This window comes from Nycticebus coucang, chromosome Y (genome assembly GCF_027406575.1).
Source record: "Nycticebus coucang isolate mNycCou1 chromosome Y, mNycCou1.pri, whole genome shotgun sequence".
In the NCBI taxonomy this organism is placed as follows: domain Eukaryota; kingdom Metazoa; phylum Chordata; class Mammalia; order Primates; family Lorisidae; genus Nycticebus; species Nycticebus coucang.
Window position 1 is genome coordinate 11,341,143 of NC_069805.1, and position 20,380 is coordinate 11,361,522.

Below are 20,380 nucleotides of genomic sequence, written 5' to 3' on the forward strand. Positions count from 1 at the left end.
GTGTGTGCTAATAGGAAAAATAGCATGACAAAAGCAGTGTGATACTAGTCTACAGCTCCATAGACTTGGATTCCTTAATTTATCATCATCCAACCATATGACCTGGAAAAAGCGCTTAACATCTCTTGGTTTCAAGCTTCTCATCTGCAAAATAAAAAGACTAGTTTAATGACCATTAAAATAAAGCATGTATCTTTCAAGTTTCCAACTGGTTCTGTTATCTCAGATTTGTTAATTCTGTGAAATCCAACCTAGAATTTCTAAAATATTAGTGAAATATTTTTCTTGGAGTACATGTTATGAATATGAAGCAATAGACCAGCGGTTCTCAACCTGTGGATACTGACCCCTTGAAAACAATGAAAATACATCTTGGCATTAGGAAGGTTGAGAACCACTGCAATAGACTATTTCAAATCAGTAAGCCAGAGCTGATACATCCAAATTAATACCATCTCCATTCCACATAATCCCAAATACACCTAATTCAATGATGCTGTCATTGATCAAAATATTTCTGAAACACTTTTAGTTAATATACATCAAAGTTAGCCTGCTTTTAGAGCACATAGAGGCCCCAGGTATCACTTAGTTAAATATACATCAAAGCCAGCTTTTAGGCACATTGAAAGCACACCTCATTGAACAGGAATTTCTAGTTTCATACTCAAATTAACTATTAGAGAGCTTCGAAATGATCCTAGGTTATTTCCAAAAGCTAAAATTGTTCTAAAAAGAAGAGTCTTAATCATTAAAAGGAAGGTAACGGGCGGCGCCTGTGGCTCATGAGTAGGGTGCGGGCCCCATATGCCGAGGGTGGCCGGTTCAAACCCAGCCCCGGCCAAACTGCAACCAAAAAATAGCCGGGCGTTGTGGCGGGAGCCTGTAGTCCCAGCTGCTCGGGAGGCTGAGGCAAGAGAATCGCGTAAGCCCAAGAGTTAGAGGTTGCTGTGAGCCGTGTGACGCCACGGCTCTCTACCGGAGGGCGGTACAGTGAGACTCTGTCTCTACAAAAAAAAAAAAAATAAAAGGAAGGTAACACATTTGAGAACTTGGCAAACAATATGAAATCCTTCCCAGAAAAACACATCAGCAAAGAAAAACTTTGATAGCTAAATTCCATGTTAGAAACTTTTGAACTTGGGAGATAAAGATTTGTCTATATCAAAAAAATACAAATATGTTGAGAATACTTGTAAAAAAGCTATGGAGCCAACTACTTTGCTGGGGGAAAAACATATAATAGGAAAAATACTGGATTGGGTGCGAATAAGGTACCCTAAGATTTGTGGCTTGGTCTCCATAACACAGTGGTTACAGCGCCAGCCACATACACCTGAGGCTGGCAGGTTTGAACCTGTCCGGGTCGCTAAACAACGTGTATCACTGCAAAAAAAACAGTAACTAAGAAAATGCCAGGAAGGCTATGTTAACCAGAGTGATGAAAATGTGCCAAACGGTCTATGAAAATAGTATATGGTGCCCCATGATTGCATTAATGTACACAGCTATAATTTAATAATAATAATAATAAAACCTAGCTAGGCATTGTGGTGGGCACCTGTAGTCCCAGCTACGAGGGAGGCTGAGGCAAGAGAATCACATAAGCTCAAGAGTTTGAGGTTCATGTGACCTGTGAGTGTGTGTCACACTCTACACGGGGCGACAAAATAAGACTCTGTCTGAAAAAAAAAAAAAATTGGATTTTGATTCGGTTGTGTCACTAACGAGTTGGGGGCAAAGAATCATTTACCTCCTAGTTTGAATTTCCTCATTTGCAAAAATGGAGAGAGAAAAAAATGGATTGAGCTACATCAGTCATTCTCAGAATGTTTTCACTGGATGAACAACATCACACCGGAACTCCTCAAAAATGTGTAAATACTGAAGCTCCACCCCAGATCTACTCCATAAGAAACTCTGCAGATACTTGGGGCTTTGCTACCAGTTTTGAAACAAGCCTTCTTGGTAATTCTGAGGCATGGTCATCCAGGGGATCTACAAAATCCCTTCAAGGGCTCAAATTGAACATTTTTGTGGGAAAGTAGGTAAGTTAAAATACAAAGTAAAAAGAAATACCCTGAGTTTTCTCAATTTAAAAAAGATTAATTAATTTCTGAGGGATAAAAAAATGGGAGTCTTTATTTTTTCTGATTACTCTTCCCAAACTAGCCTCAAAAAATTCTCTATAAATATGAGATCTTCAAATCGGTACTATCTGGAATAATTTTGACTAAAAAGAAAAGTCTTGGGCCCAGAGGCAGGTGAAACAGAAAATACGTAGTTTAACTTATTATCTTGAATAATTACTTCCTTTACTCCTACCTGCTAACCAAATTATTCCATGGCCTTAATAACAAAGGAGTGATAAAAACACCTGGAATTTTTTTGTATAAAGCAATAAATAACATACTGTCAATGAAAATGTGCTCAAGACACCACCAGGACTTAGTAAGCAATAGTAAAAATCACTATTCTACCTTGTTACTAATAAAATGCAGAATCATTTTGAAATTAATAAGGCTAACAGTTCTTATTCTGATTTCAAATGAGTAGACCATGTATCTGGTAGTAAGGAATCATTTTTACTTATGGAGTTATGCCAGTGGTATCATCGTAATATATAAAAGAGGAATGTCCTTATCTTCCAAAAAATAACTCACTGAAATATTTAAAAATGAAATATGTTATCTACGTTAACTTCAGTATCATTGGGAGTTGAGGCAAAGTCAGTGGGTAAGAGGGTGGGTAAAAGAAACTAGCATGGCTGTGTTGAAAGAGTTTAAGTACAAATGGGTATGTGGGGATTCATTTTGTTCTCTCTGCTTGTAATTTTTTACGATAAAAGATGAAACTACAAAAATCTAGTTGTCTGCTATTAAGAGTGGGAGAAAAAGCACATAACAGGATCTCAGTGACTAAATGAGTAAAGTGTAATGTTAAAAAAAAATCTACTCATTTCAGAGGGAAGTAATTATGTACCATAATCTAGTATTCACCAACCTATTACTAGGAAATATGGATAATATAAACAAGCCAATTACCATAAAAACCAAACTGATGGTGAGAAAGTAGAGGACTGTCAGATCCAAGTAACAGTTATTCTATGAAGACTCTCACAAAAATATAAAAACATTCTAAGGTAGGTATCTGAAATTAACATTTCTACTTATTTGAAAGGATATATATATATATATATCCTTTATATTTATATATATATTTATATATATATAAATCTTGAGTCTTTACAATAAAAAACAGGACACTGGAACCAGCATTCACACATTATTCACACATTACATTTTACCAATAGTTAAATGAAATTCTCACCATTTGAGAATTTTACTAGAGAATTTTTCCTGACGGTGTAGAAGAGAGAGAGATAGAGGAAATCAAGGGATGAAGGAAAGAATAGAATGAAGACAACAAGGAAATGAGAGAGAGAGAGAATAGGAAGAAGGAAGAATAAAGTGAGGGAGGGGTGAAAGGCAGAAGGTAAGAAGAGAAACAAAGAAACAGAAAATGACCAAACTTGGCGGCTGACACCTATATTCCTATCCCTGTGGCAGGCTGAGATGAGTAGAATTCTAGAACGAGGGGGTGCTGAGAAAGGACTGACTAAGTCTCAAACCATTTCTCTACTAATATGTGAAAAAATACCTAAATATTGATACAGGCACTTGTAGTTATTTATGCTAGGCATGTGTACTGGCTGTCTGGTTGTGTAGTTGGGTTGAAACTGTTACAAAAGAGTGGGTTTATTTTCTTCACAATCAATTCCTGCATCATAAGTTTCTTTGTATATGTGGTCAAGGGATTCAACAACACATTTTGTTTACTTCTAAAGTCACGTATTAGTAAGGACATGGAAGAGTGCGGTTTACACCAACTGCTACACTGAGATGTTGTAGACAGATAACCAGAATCCATCGATCAGACAGTGATTTTATCCACATGATACATGTATCACACAATTCTCAGTTATACTTTTATAATGTTTCACATATTTCTGTAGCATAGGCTAGTATGGGAAGGTAGGTGCCTCAGTGAGGGTCCTCTCTCAACATCTGGTCATCAATGTGTCTATTAGTGCACTCCATACTTTCAGTCATTTATTATGATCATGGGAAATATCAGCCTATCTGAAATATTACAATATTTCTAACCTAAGGCCAGGGGTGTCCAACCTTTTGGCTTCTCTTGCCACATAGGAAATAAAAGAATTATGTTGGGCCACGCATTCAATACACAAATAATTAAACCTGATAAGCAAAAAAACAGATCTGTGCATAATTGTGGTGTTATCTGCCCCACAGATATGCAAAACATTCCTGACATACTTCCTATACGTCATAGTGGCCTGCGGATTGGACACTGCTCAAAGCTCTTTATAAGATCATTTCTTAAATAGAGTTCAATGCCTTTTGCCACACATGACTAGAATATTTAGAGACTCTTGCAGACCAAGATGGGCTGATCCTCTGAGCTCAGGTGTTGGTGACAAGTCTGAGCAAAAAAAGGGAACACTCAAGCCTAATTTCCTATTTGGTTTCTACTAAATTGAACAGGGTAGCAACATGTTGCGCCACTTACTTGTAGTTCTATATAATTCAGAGGCTGAGGTAAGAGGATCCTTTAAACCCAAAAGTTGGAAGTTGCTGTGTGCAAGGCTGAGGCCATGACACTCTATCCAAGGTAACAGAGTGAGAATCTGTTTCATGAAAAGAAAATGGAAAAAAGAAAGAGGGGGGGTGGAGAAAGAAAACAAAGGAAAGAAAGAAAAGACAACTAAAGGAGAAAAAAGGAAAGGTAAGAAAAAGGAAAGCAAAGAAAAGGAAGGGAAGGGAAGGGAAAGGAGAGGGAGAAAGAGCAAAAGAGATAAAGAGGCAATGAGAGAAAGAAAGAGCAAAGGAAAGGAAAGAAAATAAAGAATGAAAACAAAGAATAAACAACAAAGACCGGAGAAAGGAAAGAAGAAAAAGGAATGGAAAGAAAAGGAAAGGAAGAGAAGACAAGTCAATGGAAGGGAAGGGAATGAAAAGGAAGGGTAGAGGATGGAAAGGTAGAAAGAGAGAAAGAAAGAAAGAAAGAAAGAAAGAAAGAAAGAAAGAAAGAAAGAAAGAAAGAAAGAAAGAAAGAAAGAAAGAAAGAAAGAAAAGGAAAGAAAAGAAAGACATAGAGTTGGAATATATTCTCCTCCACAAAGTATGCTAGGAATGGAAGAAAAATATCCAATGTACTCAGCCCTACTGTGAAACCAATGTATAAACATCCACACTTTGGTATGAAAGCCATAACCCAAGAAAAGCTGAACGTGAAGGGTAAAGAGGACGGGGAGTGGAGTGGATGGGTAGAGGAAGGGTACTTGGTGGGATCACAGCAAAGGTGCATTTTACAAGGGTACATGTTAAATTTGCAAAGTGGGGAACATAAATGTCTTTACATAATACCTAAGAAACACTGTGAAGACTATGATAACAAACTTGATGCCGGTATTTCAAACTATATATAGAATCAGAACTTTGTATCCCCAAATTGCATAAATGTACACAGTTATGATTTTTTTTAAAGAAAGGAAGGAACAAAAAAGGAAAGAGACAGAGAAACCAAGAGAGAAAGCAAGAAGGAAGGAAGGAGAGAGAGAGAGAATGTCAGAAAGAAAGAAGAGAGGAAAGAGACAGAGAAAGAAAGGGAAAAGAAACCATTGAAAAAAGGAAAGATAGAAGAAATTAAGGAAGGAAGAATCAAAGAAAGAAAAAAGGAAAGAAAGAAAAAGAGGAAAAAAGCTTGGAAGGAAGGAAGGGAAGAAGGAAAAGACATGAAGGTGGAACACATTCTTCTCAGCAAGGTATCTCAAAAATGGAAGAAAAATATCCAAAGTACACAGACATATTGTGAAACCTATAAACAAGAACTCAAACTTAAAAATAAAAGCAATAAGAAAAGCAAAGCTCAAGGCGAAGGCGAAAGAGGAATGGGAAGGTAGGTGAGAAGATGGGTTAAGGGAGCTTAATTTGTGACACCCTACCAATTGTGCATTTTATAAGGGTACAATTAAATGTGCAAATTGTAGATTATCAAGGCATTATAACAAGAATGAAGAGAACAGTGAAGTATATGTTAACAAATTTGATGTAGGAATTTTAAAATGTATATAGAAACATCACATTGTACCTCTACTTGCAATAATGTGAAGAGATATAATTTAATAAAAAAAAAAAAAGAAGAAGAAGAAAGAAAGAAAATAAGGAAAGAAGTTAAGGAAAAAATGGATGAAAAGAAATAAAAAAATGAAAAGTGAAGAAATTAAATGAGAAAGAAAAAGAAGGTTAGGAAAGGTAACTCAAAGGAAAGGAAGAGAAAGAAATGGAATGGAAGGAATGGTAAGGGAAAGAAAGAAGAACAAGAAAAAAAGAAAAGACCAAGTGGAAGGAAGGAAGGAAAGAAGGAGGAAAGAAAGAAAGAAGAATGCAAGGAAGAAAGTAAGGAAAAAGAAGCAAAAAAATAAAAAAACAAAAAGGAACAAAAAGAAAATGAAACTAAAGGGAAGGCAAGGTTAGGGAAGGGAATGGATCGGAAAAGAAAAGAAAAAACAGAGAGAGAAAGGAAAGAAAGAAAGAAGACATACAAGCGGGAAATATTTTTCTTGCCAAAGTATGTCAAAATTACAAGAAAATTGTTCAATGTACTCAGTCCTACTGTGCAACCTATACAGAGGGTGAAGGGATGATAATTGTTTGCTCTACATCAATTCTACATTTTGAAATGGTACATATTAAATATGTGAATGTACAATATGAATGTCATATCACGACACCACTAAGAAACAGTGGTGGAGGGTATATAAAAGTGTTTGGAGTAACTATTTCAAATTGTATAAAGAACAATGACATTATATCCCATAGTTGCATTAATGTACACATCTAAGATTTAATGAAGAGGGGTCTCGGAAACCATGGGTTATTGCAGTGGCAGGTGCACGCATATCTTTATCTGTGGCATGCAACTGGGGGGAGACAAGATGGCGGACTGAAGCCAGCTTTCAACAAAGGCTCCCGTCCAGAAGGAGAGTTAAGGGACAGGAATTTAGTAAGTATCCTGGTGGACTTGAGCCTCACCAAGAGAGAAGGCTGAAGAACGCACATCAACACCGCTGAGGCAAGCTGTGATCACAAGGATGCAAACAAAAGGTACAAAATCCACCACCAAGCGGACGGGAGTCCCCCTCCCCCATGAGACCGGCTCAAGAGCCCCACAATTGAACAAGCGGGCAGAAATTAAAGCCCCTCCCACTACACTCCACGGGAGAGACCTTCTAAAAACTGGACCTACCTCCCCTACTGGGGTGCCGTGGCGTTCTCCTGCCGGACATAGGGCTGAATAAAACTTTGGGAATCCTTTGCCGGCAACCCTGAATCCCTGGCGCTCCCCTCCCGCCCACTGAGGTCTGGAGGCCTGTCCCCCAGGACTTCGGATTCTTGGGTGATTTCTCAAGGGGAGTGGACAGTCCCCGAGTTGCGACTGGTCAGCATTGACTCTGAGGCGTGCAGAGTGAGGAGAGGGCACCGGGCTGAGGGGGAGTCACGCCTCGCGGCACTTCCCTGCAGTGCAGTGCAGCAACCCTCCCCGGGCACAAGACTGAATAAGACTCTAGCCTCCCCGCTGAGAGCTGAAAGCCCCTACTCTCACTCGGAGTCTGAGGGACTATCCCCCAGGAGTTCGAATCCTTGGGTGATTTCTCAAGGGGAGTGGACAGTCCCCGAGTTGCGACTGGTCAGCATTGACTCTGAGGCGCGCAGAGTGAGGAGAGGGCACCGGACTGAGGGGGAGTCACGCCTCGCGGCACTTCCCTGCGGTGCAGTGCAGCAACCCTCCCCAGGCATACGGGCCCAAGACTGAATAAGACTCTGGCCTTCCCGCTGAGAACTGAGAACCCCTACTCTCACTCGGGGTCTGAGGGCCTATCCCCCAGGAGTTCGGCTCCTTGGGTGATTTCTCGAGGGGAGAGCACAGTGCCTGAGCTGCGTCAGGTCAGCACTGACTCTGGGATACGTGAGTGAGGAGAGGGCACTCTGCTGCGGGGAATCAAGCCTTAGCGGCACTTCCCTGTGGTGCAGTGCAGGAGCCCTCCCCGGACCGTAGTATTGTGTAAAACTGAATGAAACTCTAGCTTCCCCCCGCCCCACTCCCAATCGGGGTCTGGGGGCCCATTCCCCAAGAGTTCTGATTCTTGGGGGATCTCTTAAGGGGTGTGAACCCAGCACAAACTGCGGCCGCTCAGTGCTGACTCTGGGGCACGGAACAGAGGAGAAAAGGGTCGCCTGAGTGCCCACACCAGAGCAGCAGTTCCCTGGAGGTAGATCAACAGCCGTTTTTTTCTTTAACGGCAGAACGCTCAATTCTGGATATTCTGAGGCCACACCCCCTGTCTCCAAGGGCAATGAGAGGAGGCCACCGGGTGACGCGGCTCACAAACCCGAGAAGCTTTCAGGGCGGGGTCGACCCAGAGAGGTGTTCAGACGCAATTCTCCAGCAGCAAAGACATTTGAACTCAAAACAGCCCGTCTTCTGTAGGCGACGACAGGAACAGAGACAGAACCTCACAAAGTTGTCTGTTCTGTTCTGTTCTGTTCTGTTAGCAGCATCCATCAGGGACGGGGCTAAGCCTGAGTGAACACCTCCTTCCCATCACCTGCATCAAACACTCAAAGATGACAGGCCCCATCTCCTCCTGCTAGATAGCGGCAGTCTGCGGGGGCCTGGCAGACTTCCTTGCGATTCAGGCAGGTGCAAATCCCTGGAGTGTCTGTTCACTGCAGGCAACTGGGTTAGCCATCTGCAGAGATACCAGTGACTGGGTCCGACGGAGGGGCAAAGTGGGGAAGGAGATGTCAACCTTCCTAGACTGCTCTGTTTGCTGGGTGGCTCCTCCTGACTCCACGCTGCACTGGGGTGAGCTGTGTCAGAGGAGTCACCAGGCCCCTGTGATCCAGTTCCCAGAGACCTCTTGAACCCTTCCACCCGAGACAAGTGCCGATTGAGACAGTTGATTCGGACCTTTTGAACTGGGGTAATAGACTGAGGACTTTTCAGGCGGTGCCCTGGGTGTGCGATTGTAGGAAGGTTTGATTCTCCTTTTCCAACTGGGGCCAGAGGTGGGCAGGCGGGGTGACTTAATAGCTGATTTTTCCACACAGCTGAGACTTCAAGCCAGAGTAGAAGTTGCAATAGGATCGAACAGAAACCAGCTGAAAACAAGACAGAACCACTTTGCTCCACCACACCAGACAGGGCCCCAGTTTCTCAGGCCACAACACTGTACGGGCCCTCGATAAAACCCCAGGGGAAAAACCAAAGGGAGTAAACCATGGGGCGGAATCAGCGGAAAAACTCTGGTAACATGAATAACCAGAATAGATCAACCCCCCCAAGAAAAGATACGGCAGATGTGATTGAAGATCCCATTCATAAACAACTGGCTGAGATGTCAGAAATCGAATTCAGAATTTGGTTTGCAGACAAGATCAATAAAATGGAATTAGGAATTCAAGGAGAAATTCAAAAATTGTCTCAAGAATTTAACGAATTTAAAGACAAAACCACCAAAGACTTAGACACACTGAAACAAGAACTTACAGCCCTCAAAGATATGAAAAATACAGTAGAATCCCTCAGTAACAGAAGGGAGCAAGCAAAGAAAGGATTTCTGACATTGAAGATAAAGTCTTCGAACACTCCCAATCTCTCAAACAGGAGGAGAAATGGAGAGCAAAAACGGATCACTCACTCAGAGAGCTCTCAGATAATTCGAAAAAAAACAACATAAGGGTTATAGGAATTTCGGAGAATGATGAAGTAGCTGCCAAGGACACAGAGGCCCTTCTACATGAAATTATGAAAGAAAATTTTCCAGACAAGCCTAGAGAATCTGAAATTCAGATAGCAGACAGCTTCAGAACCCCAGCATGATTCAACCCCAATAAGCCATCTCCCAGACATATCATAATTAGCTTCACTAAAGTTGACATGAAAGAGAAGATTCTCAAAGCAACCCGGCAAAAGAAAACTATAACGTACAAAGGTAAGAATATTAGAATAACTGCCGATCTCTCTGCTGAAACTTTTCAAGCAAGAAGAGGCTGGTCATCAACTTTTAATCTCCTAAAGCAAAAAAACTTTCAACCCAGGATCTTGTATCCAGCTAAATTGAGTTTCATCTATGATGGAGAAATTAAATACTTCAATGACATTCATATGTTGAAAAAATTTGCCATAAGTAAACCAGCTCTTCAGGATGTTCTCAGACCTATCCTCCACAATGACAAACCCAATCCTATACCACAAAAGTAAAATCACCCAGAAACTTCGGATCAAACTCCAACTTCCACACTGGCGAAAGGATTAAAAATGTCCACTGGACCTTTGAAAAACTCGACACCCAAAATTCCACGAGACTTATCAATACTCTCCATCAATGTGAATGGCTTAAACTGTCCTCTAAAGAGGCATAGGTTAGCTGACTGGATACAAAAACTCAAGCCAGATATTTGTTGCATACAAGAGTCACATCTCAACTTAAAAGACAAATACAGACTCAGGGTGAAAGGATGGTCATCCATATTTCAGGCAAATGGTAATCAGAAAAAAGCAGGTGTTGCAATTTTATTTGCAGATACAGTAGGCTTTAAACCATCAAAAGTAAGGAAGGACAAGAATGGTCACTTCATATTTGTTAAGGGTAATACTCAATATGACGAGATCTCCATTATTAATATCTATGCACCCAACCAGAATGCACCTCAATTTATAAGAGAAACTCTAACAGACATGAGTAACTTGATTTCCTCCAGCTCCATAATCGTTGGAGATTTCAACACTCCCTTGGCAGTGTTGGATCGATCCTCCAAAAAGAAGCTGAGCAAAGAAATCTTAGATTTAAACCTAACCATCCAATATTTAGATTTAGCAGACATCTACAGAACATTTCATCCCAACAAAACTGAATACACATACTTCTCATCAGCCCACGGAACTTACTCCAAAATTGATCACATTTTAGGTCACAAGTCTAACCTCAGTAAATTTAAAGGAATAGAAATTATTCCATGCATCTTCTCAGACCATCGTGGAATAAAACTTGAATTGAGTAACAACAGGAATCTGCATACCCATACAAAAACATGGAAGTTAAATAACCTTATGCTGAATGATAGCTGGGTCAGAGATGAGATTAAGAAAGAAATCACCAATTTTTTGGAACAAAATGACAATGAAGACACAAACTATCAGAACCTCTGGGACACTGCAAAGGCAGTTCTAAGAGGGAAATTTATAGCACTGCAAGCCGTCCTCAAGAGAACGGAAAGAGAGGAAGTTAACAACCTAATGGGACATCTCACGCAACTGGAAAAGGAAGAACATTATAACCACAAACCCAGTAGAAGAAAAGAAATAACCAAAATTAGAGCAGAATTAAATGAAATTGAAAACAAAAGAATAATACAACAGATCAATAAATCAAAAAGCTGGTTTTTTGAAAAGGTCAATAAAATAGATAAACCTCTGGCCAACCTAATCAGGAAAAAAACAGTAAAATCCCTAATATCATCAATCAGAAACAACAAAGACGAAATAACCACAGACTCATCAGAAATCCAAAAAATATTTAATGAATATTACAAGAAACTTTATTCTCAGAAATATGAAAATCTGAAGGAAATAGACCGATACTTGGAAGCATGCCACCTTCCAAGACTTAACCAGAATCAAGTGGAAATGTTGAACAGACCCATATCAAGTTCAGAAATAGCATCAACTATACAAAACCTCCCTAAAAAGAAAAGCCCGGGACCAGATGGTTTCACGTCAGAATTCTACCAAACCTTTAAAGAGGTATTAGTACCTATATTACTCAACCTGTTCCAAAATGTAGAAAAAGAAGGAAGACTACCCAACACGTTCTATGAAGCAAACATCACCCTGATCCCCAAACCAGGAAAAGACCCAACAAGAAAAGAAAATTATAGACCAATATCACTAATGAATATAGATGCAAAAATATTCAACAAGATCCTAACAAACAGAATCCAGCAACACATCAAACAAATTATACATCATGACCAAGTTGGTTTTATCCCAGGGTCTCAAGGCTGGTTCAATATACGTAAATCTATAAATGTAATTCAGCACATAAACAAATTAAAAAACAAAGACCATATGATTCTCTCAATTGATGCAGAAAAAGCTTTTGATAATATCCAGCATCCCTTCATGATCAGAACACTCAAGAAAATTGGTCTAGAAGGGACTTTTCTTAAACTGATAGAGGCTATCTAGAGCAAACCCACAGCCAATATCATATTGAATGGAGTTAAATTGGAATCAAGACAAGGCTGCCCATTGTCTCCGTTGCTTTTCAACATTGTAATGGAAGTTTTAGCCACCGCAATTAGGAAAGAAAAGGCGATCAAGGGTATACATATCGGGTCAGAAGAGATCAAACTCTCGCTCTTCGCAGATGATATGATTGTGTATCTGGAAAACACTAGGGACTCTACTACAAAACTCCTAGAAGTGATCAAGGAATACAGCAGTGTCTCAGGTTACAAAATCAACATTCATAAATTGGTAGCCTTTATATGCACCAACAACAGTCAAATTGAAAAAGCAGTTAAGGACTCTATCCCATTCACAGTAGCGCCAAAGAAGATGAAATATTTGGGAATTTACCTAACAAAAGACGTGAAAGATCTCTATAAAGAGAACTATGAAACTCTAAGAAAAGAAATAGCTGAAAATGTTAACAAATGGAAAAACATACCATGCTCAGGGCTAGGAAGAATCAACATTATCAAAATGTCCATACTACCCAAAGCAATATATAATTTCAACGCACTCCCTATTAAAGCTCCATTGTCATATTTTAAAGATCTTGAAAAAACATTACTTCATTTTATATGGAATCAGAAAAAACCTCGAATAGCCAAGACATTACTCAGAAATAAAAACAAAACAGGAGGAATCACACTACCAGACCTCAGACTTTACTACAAATCGATAGTGATCAAAACAGCATGGTATTGGCACAAAAACAGAGAAGTAGATATCTGGAACAGAATAGAGAACCAAGAGATGAATCCAGCTACTTACCGCTATTTGATTTTTGACAAGCCAATGAAAAACATTCAATGGGGAAAAGATTCCCTATTTAACAAATGGTGCTGGGTGAACTGGCTGGCAACCTGCAGAAGACTGAAATTGGACCCACAACTTTCACCATTAACGAAGATAGACTCTCATTGGATTAAAGATTTAAACTTAAGACATGAAACTATAAAAATACTAGAGGAGAATGCAGGGAAAACCCTTGAAGAAATTGGTCTGGGTGAGTATTTCATGAGGAGAACCCCCCGGGCAACTGAAGCAGCTTCAAAAATACACTACTGGGACTTGATCAAACTAAAAAGCTTCTGCACAGCTAAGAACACAGTAAGCAAAGCAAGCAGACAGCCCTCAGAATGGGAGAAGATATTTGCAGGGTATATCTCTGACAAAGGTTTAATAACCAGAATCCACAGAGAACTCAAACGCATCAGCAAGAAAAAAACAAGGGATCCCATCGCAGGCTGGGCAAGGGATTTGAAGAGAAACTTCTCTGAAGAAGACAGGCGCACGGCCTTCAGACATATGAAAAAATGCTCATCATCTTTAATCATCAGAGAAATGCAAATCAAAACTACTTTGAGATATCATCTAACTCCAATGAGACTAGCCTATATCACAAAATCTCAAGACCAGAGATGTTGGCGTGGATGCAGAGAAAAGGGAACACTTCTGCACTGCTGGTGGGAATGCAAATTAATTCATTCCTTTTGGAAAGATATATGGAGAACACTCAGAGATCTAAAAATAGATCTGCCATTCAATCCTGTAATTCCTCTGCTGGGCATATACCCAGAAGACCAAAAATCACAACATAACAAAGATATTTGTACCAGAATGTTTATTGCAGCCCAATTCATAATAGCTAAGTCATGGAAAAAGCCCAAGTGCCCATCGATCCACGAATGGATTAATAAATTGTGGTATATATATACCATGGAATACTATGCAGCCTTAAAGAAAGATGGAGACTTTACCTCTTTCATGTTTACATGGATGGAGCTGGAACATATTCTTCTTAGTAAAGTATCCCAAGAATGGAAGAAAAAATACCCAATGTACACAGCCCTACTATGAAACTAATTTGGGACTCTCACATGAAAGCTATAACCCAGCTACAACTTGACAATTGGGGGAAGTGGGAAAGGGGGGGGTGGGTAGAGGGAGGGGAATCCGTGGGATCACACCTGTGGTGCATATTACAGGGGTATTTGCGATACTTGGTAAATGTAGAATGTAAATGTTTTTTCTCAGTAACTGAGATAACGCCGGAAAGGCTATGTTAACCACTGTGATATAAATGTGTCAAATGGTTTATGAAGTGAGTATATGATGCCCCATAATCATATCATTGTATACAGTTATGATTTAATAAAAAATAAATAAATAAATAAATAAATAAAATAATAAGATTTAATGAAAAAGTAGAAGGAAAGAAAGAAAGGAATGAAAGGGAGAAATGCAGAAAGGAAGACAGAATGAAGGAAGGGAAAGGAAGAAATAAATGAAAATGCAAATGAAGAACACAAAGAAAAATAAAAAGTAAGGTAAAGCAAGGTAAGGGAAGGGATGGGAAGGAAGGCAAGGGACTTGAAGGGAAAGTATGGACAAGAAAGGAATGAAAGGGAAGAAAAAAGAGGGAAAGAAAGAAGGAAGGGAGGAAGTAAGGAAGGAAAGAAGAAAGAAAGAGAGAGAGAGAGAGAGAGAGAGAGAGAGAGAGAAAGAAAGAAAGAAAGAAAGAAAGAAAGAAAGAAAGAAAGAAAGAAAGAAAGAAAGAAAGAAAGAAAGAAAGAAAGAAAGAAAGAGAAACAAAGAAAGAAAAGATAAGCATGGAGGTGGAACATATTCTTCTTAGAAAAGTATCTCAAGAATAGAATAAACATATTCTATGTACCCATCCCTACTGTCAAACATACATAGAACCACCCACACTTCAATATGAATGCTACAAGCCAACAAGTGCACAAGGTGAAAAAGAAAAACGAGTGAGCATGTGTGGGGAAGAAGGGATGAATGGATGGTAAATGTTTGCTCTATACTGATTCTACATTTAAAAGGTTACATTTTAAATATGTGAATGTACAATATAAATGTCATATCAGAAGATCTAGGGAACAGTGGTGAAGGGTATATTAACGAATTTGGTGTAACTATTTCAAATTGTATGAAGAATGATGACATTGTATCCCATAATTGCATTTATGGACACAGCTAAGATTTAATAAAACAGAAGAAGAAAGAAAGGAAGGAAGGAAGAAAGAAATGAAGAAAGGAAGTAAGAACGAAAGAAGGAAGGAAGGAAGTATGTAAAGGAAAGGAAGAAAAGAAAAAGGAAAGGAAAAGAAGGGGAAAAAATGAAAGGTAAGATAAGCCAAGGTAAGGCAAGGGAAAGGAAGGAAGGCAAGGGAATTGAAGTGAAGGAAAGAGACAGGAAGGGAAGAGAAAGGAAGAAAAAAGACAGAAAGAAATGAAGGACGGAAGGAAGGAAGGAAGGAAGGAAGGAAGGAAGGAAGGAAGGAAGGAAGGAAGGAAGGAAGGAAGGAAGGAAGGAAGGAAGGAAGGAAGGAAGGACGGAAAGAAGGAAAGAAGGAAGGAAGATAAGAAGAAAGAACATACGATTCTTAAAGTGTATCAGGAATGGAAGAAAAATATCCAATATACTCAATACTACCGTCAAACCTATATAGAACCACCACACTTCAATATGAAAGCTAGGTACCATTAACAGCCAAGGTGATGAAGAAAGAGGAGCGAGAGGGTATGCGGGAGGATGGCTGAAGTGACGTTTGCTACATACGGATTGTGCATTTTACAAGTCTTCATGTTAAACATGTGAATTGTAGAATATAAATGTAATATTACAAGAATAAAGAACCAGTAGTGAAGGATATGTTAATGAGTTTGATGTAAATATTTCAAATTGTGTATGGAAACATGACATTGATCCCCATTATTACATTACTATCCTAAGATTTAATAAAAACAAAAAAGGCAGTAAAGAGAGAAAAAGAAAGAAAGAAAGAAAGAAAGAAAGAAAGAAAGAAAGAAAGAAAGAAAGAAAGAAAGAAAGAAAGAAAGAAAGAAAGAAAGAAAGAAAGAAAGAAAGAAGGGAAAGAAAAAAGAAAGCAAAGGAATGAAAAGAAAATTAAAAGGTAAGGGAAGGCAAGGGATGGGATGGGAAGGGAAGGAATGGGAAGGGTAGGGAAAGGAAGAAAGAGAGAGAATGAAAGAAAGAAAATAACACGGAAGTGGAACATGTTCTTCTTAGCAAAGTGTATCAGAAATGGAAGAAAATTATCCCATGTATTCCATACTACTGTCAAACCTATATAGAAACACTACACTTCAACATGAACGCTACAACCAAGCAACAGCCCAAGGTAATAAAAAATGAGGAGCAAGAGGGTATAGGGGAGAACAGGTGAAGGGATTATAATTGTTTGCTCCATAACAATTGTGTGTTTTACAAGGCTATTTGTTAAATATGTAAATTGTAAAATGTGAATATCATATCACAACAATGAAGAAACTCTGGGAAAGGATATGTTAATAAGATTGACGTAAATATGTCAAATTTTGTATGCAACCATGAAATTGGACTCCATAATTGCATTAATAAACACATCTAAGATTTCATTTAATTTTAATTTTATTTTTTTATTAATATTAAATCACAGCTGTGTACATTAAGGCGATAATGGAGCACCATACACTGGTTTTATAAACAGTTTGACACATTTTCCTCACAGTGGTTAACATAGCCCTCCTGGCATTTTCTTAGTTATTGTGTTAAGAAAATTAAATTCTACATTTACTAAGTTTCACATGTACCCTTGTAAGATGCACCGCAGGTGTAATCCCACCAATCACCCTCCCTCTTCCCATACACACCCCTCCCTCCATTCCCTCTCCTTCTTCCCCATATTCTTAGGTTATAACTGGTTATAGCTTTCATGTGAAAGCCATAAATTAGTTTCATACTAGGGCTGAGTACATGGGATATTTTTTCTTCCATTCTTGAGATACTTTACAAAGAAGAATATGTTCCAGCTATATCCATGTAAACATGAAAGGGGTAAAGTCTCCATCTTTCTTTAAGGCTGCATACTAGTCCATGGTGTACATATACCACAATTTATTAATCCATTCATGGATCAATGGGCACTTGGGCTTTTTCCAGAATTTACCAATTGTGAATTGGGCAGCAATAAAAATTCTGGTATAAATAACTTTGTTTTAATGTGATTTTTGGACTTCTGTGTATATACCTAGTAGAGGAATAATAGATGTTCTCCAAACATCTTTCCAAATGGAATGTATTAATTTGCATTTTCATCAGCAGTGCAGAAGTGTTCCCTTTTCTCTACATCCACGCCAACATCTTTGGTCTTGGGATTTTATGATATGGGCTAATCTTACTGGAGTTAGATGGTATCTCAAGGTAGTTTTGATTTACATTTCTATAATGATTAAAGATGATGAACATTTTTTTATATGTCTGTAGGCCGTGCACCTGTCTTCTTCAGAGAAGTATCTTTTCAACTCCCTTGCCCAGCCTGGGATGGGATAACTTGTTCTTTTCTTGCATATACATTTAAGTTCTCTGTGGATTCTGGTTATTAAACCTTTGTCAGAGACATTACCTGCAAATATATTTGCCCATTCTTAGCGCTGTCTACTTGCTTTACTTACTGTGTTCTTGGCTGTGCAAAAGTTTTATAGTTTGATCAGGTCCCAGTTCTGTATTTTTGAAGCTGTTTCTATTGCCCAAGGGGTCCTCCTCATAAAATAGTCACCCAGACCAATTTCTTTAAGGGTTTTCCCTGCACGCTCTTCTAGTATTTTTATAGTTCCATGTCTTAACTTTAAATCTTTAATCCAGTGAGAGTCTTAGTTAATGGCAAAAGGTATGGATCCAGTTTCAGTCTTCTACAGGTTTCCAGCCAGTTCACCAAGCACCATTTATTAAATAGGGAATTTTTCCCCTCTGAATGATTTTAATTAGCTTCTCAAAGATCAAATAACGGTAAGTAGCTGGTTCTCTATTCTGTTCCAGAAAACTACTTCTCTATTTTTGTGCCAGTACTATGCTGTTTTGATCACTATTGATTTATAATATAGTCTGAGGTCTGGTTGCATATTTATTCAAGCTTTGTTTTATTTCTGAATAATATCTTAGCTATTCGAGGATTTTTCTGATTCCATATAGAATGAAATATTACTTTTTCAACATCTTAAAAGTATGACAGTGGGGATTTAATAGGGATTGCGCTAAAATTATATATTGCTTTCGGAAGTATGGACTTTTTAACAATGTTGTTTCTTCCCAGCCAGGAGCATGGTATGTTTTTCCATTTGTTAACATTTTCAGCTATTTCTTTTCTTGGAATTTAATAGTTGTATTTATAGAGATCTTCCCCTTCCTTTGTTAGATAAATCCCAAATATTTCATCTTATTTGGCACTACTTTGAACAGAATAGAGTACTCAACTGTTTTTTCAGCTTGACTATTGTTGGTATATATAAAGGCTGAAGATATGTGAATGTTGATTTTGAAACCTGTGACACTGCTGTATTTCTTCATCACTTCTAAGAGTTTTGTTTTCTAGATATACAAACATATCATCTGTGAAGAATGAAAGTTTGAGCTCTTCTGACTCTATATGGATACCCTTGATTGCCTTTTATTCCCTAATTGTTATGGCTAAAACTTCCATTACAATGTTAAAGAGAAGTGGAGACAATGGGCAACCTTACCTTGTTCCTGATCTGAGTGGAAATAATTTCAATTTAACTCCATTCAATATGATATTGGCTGTGGGTTTGCTGTAGATGGCCTCTACCAGTTTAAGAAATGTAACTTCTATACTAATTTTCTTAAGTGTTCTGATCGTGAAGGGATGCTGGATATTATCAAAAGCTTTTTCTGCATCAATTGAGAGAATCATATGTTCTTTGTTTTTTAATTTGTTTATATTCTGAGTTATACTTACAGATTTACGTATATTAAACCAGCTTTGTGACCCTGGGATAAAACCGACTTGGTCATGATTTATTATAAGTTTAATGGGTTTCTGGATTCTGTTTGTTAGGATCTTGTTGAATATTTTTCATTCTATATTCATTAGTGATATTGATCTATGATTTTCTTTTCTTGTTGGGTCTTTTCCTGGTTTGGGGATCAGGGTGATGTTTGCTTCATAGAACATGTTGGGTAGTCTTCCTTCTTTTTCTACATTTTGGAACGGGTCAATTAATATAGGTACTAGTTCCTCTTTAAAGGTTTGGTAGAATTCTGACATGAAACCATCTGGTCCCAGGCTTTTCTTTTTAGGGAGATTTTGTTGGGTTGATACTATTTCAGAAATTGATATCAGCCTGTTCAACATTTTCACTTGATTCTGGCAAAGTCTTTAAATGTAACGTGCTTTCCTTCAGATATTCGTATTTCTGAGAATAACATTTCCTGTAATATTCAATAAGGATTTTTTTGAATTTCTGAGGAGTCTGTTGTTATTTATTCTTTGTCATTTCTGATTGAATAAAATTAGAGATTTACTCTTTTTTCCTGCTTAGGTTAGCCAAAAGTTTCCCTATTTTATTGACCTTTTTAAAAAACCAACTTTTTGAATTACTGATCTGCTAAATAATTCTTTTGTTTTCATTTTCATTTAATTCTGCTCTAGTTTCGGTTATTTCTTTTATTCTACTGGATTTCAGTTGTAATGATTTTTCTTTTCCAGTTGCTTAAGATGTCCCATTAAGTTGTTAACTTCCTCTCTTTCCGTTCTCTTGAGGAAGGATTGCAGTGCTATTTTCCCTCTTAGGTCTGCCTTTGTGGTATCCCAGAGGCTCTGATAGTTCCTGTCTTCATTGTCGTTTTGTTCCAAAAATGTGGTAATTTGCTCCTTGATCTCATCTTAGACCCAGCTATCATTCAGCATAAGGTTATTTAACTTCAATGTTTTTGTATGAGTATACAGGTTCCTGTTGTTACTGAGTTCAACTTTTATTCCATGGTTATCCAGGAGGATGCAAGGAATAATTTCTATTCCTTTAAATGTACCAAGGTTAGAATTGTGACGTAAGATGTGATTGATTTTGAAATATATTCCATGGGCTGATGAGAAGGATGTGTATTCAGTTTTGTTGGGATGAAATTTTCTGTAGATATCTCCTTACTCTAAATGTTGGATGGTTAGCTTTAAATCTAAAATTT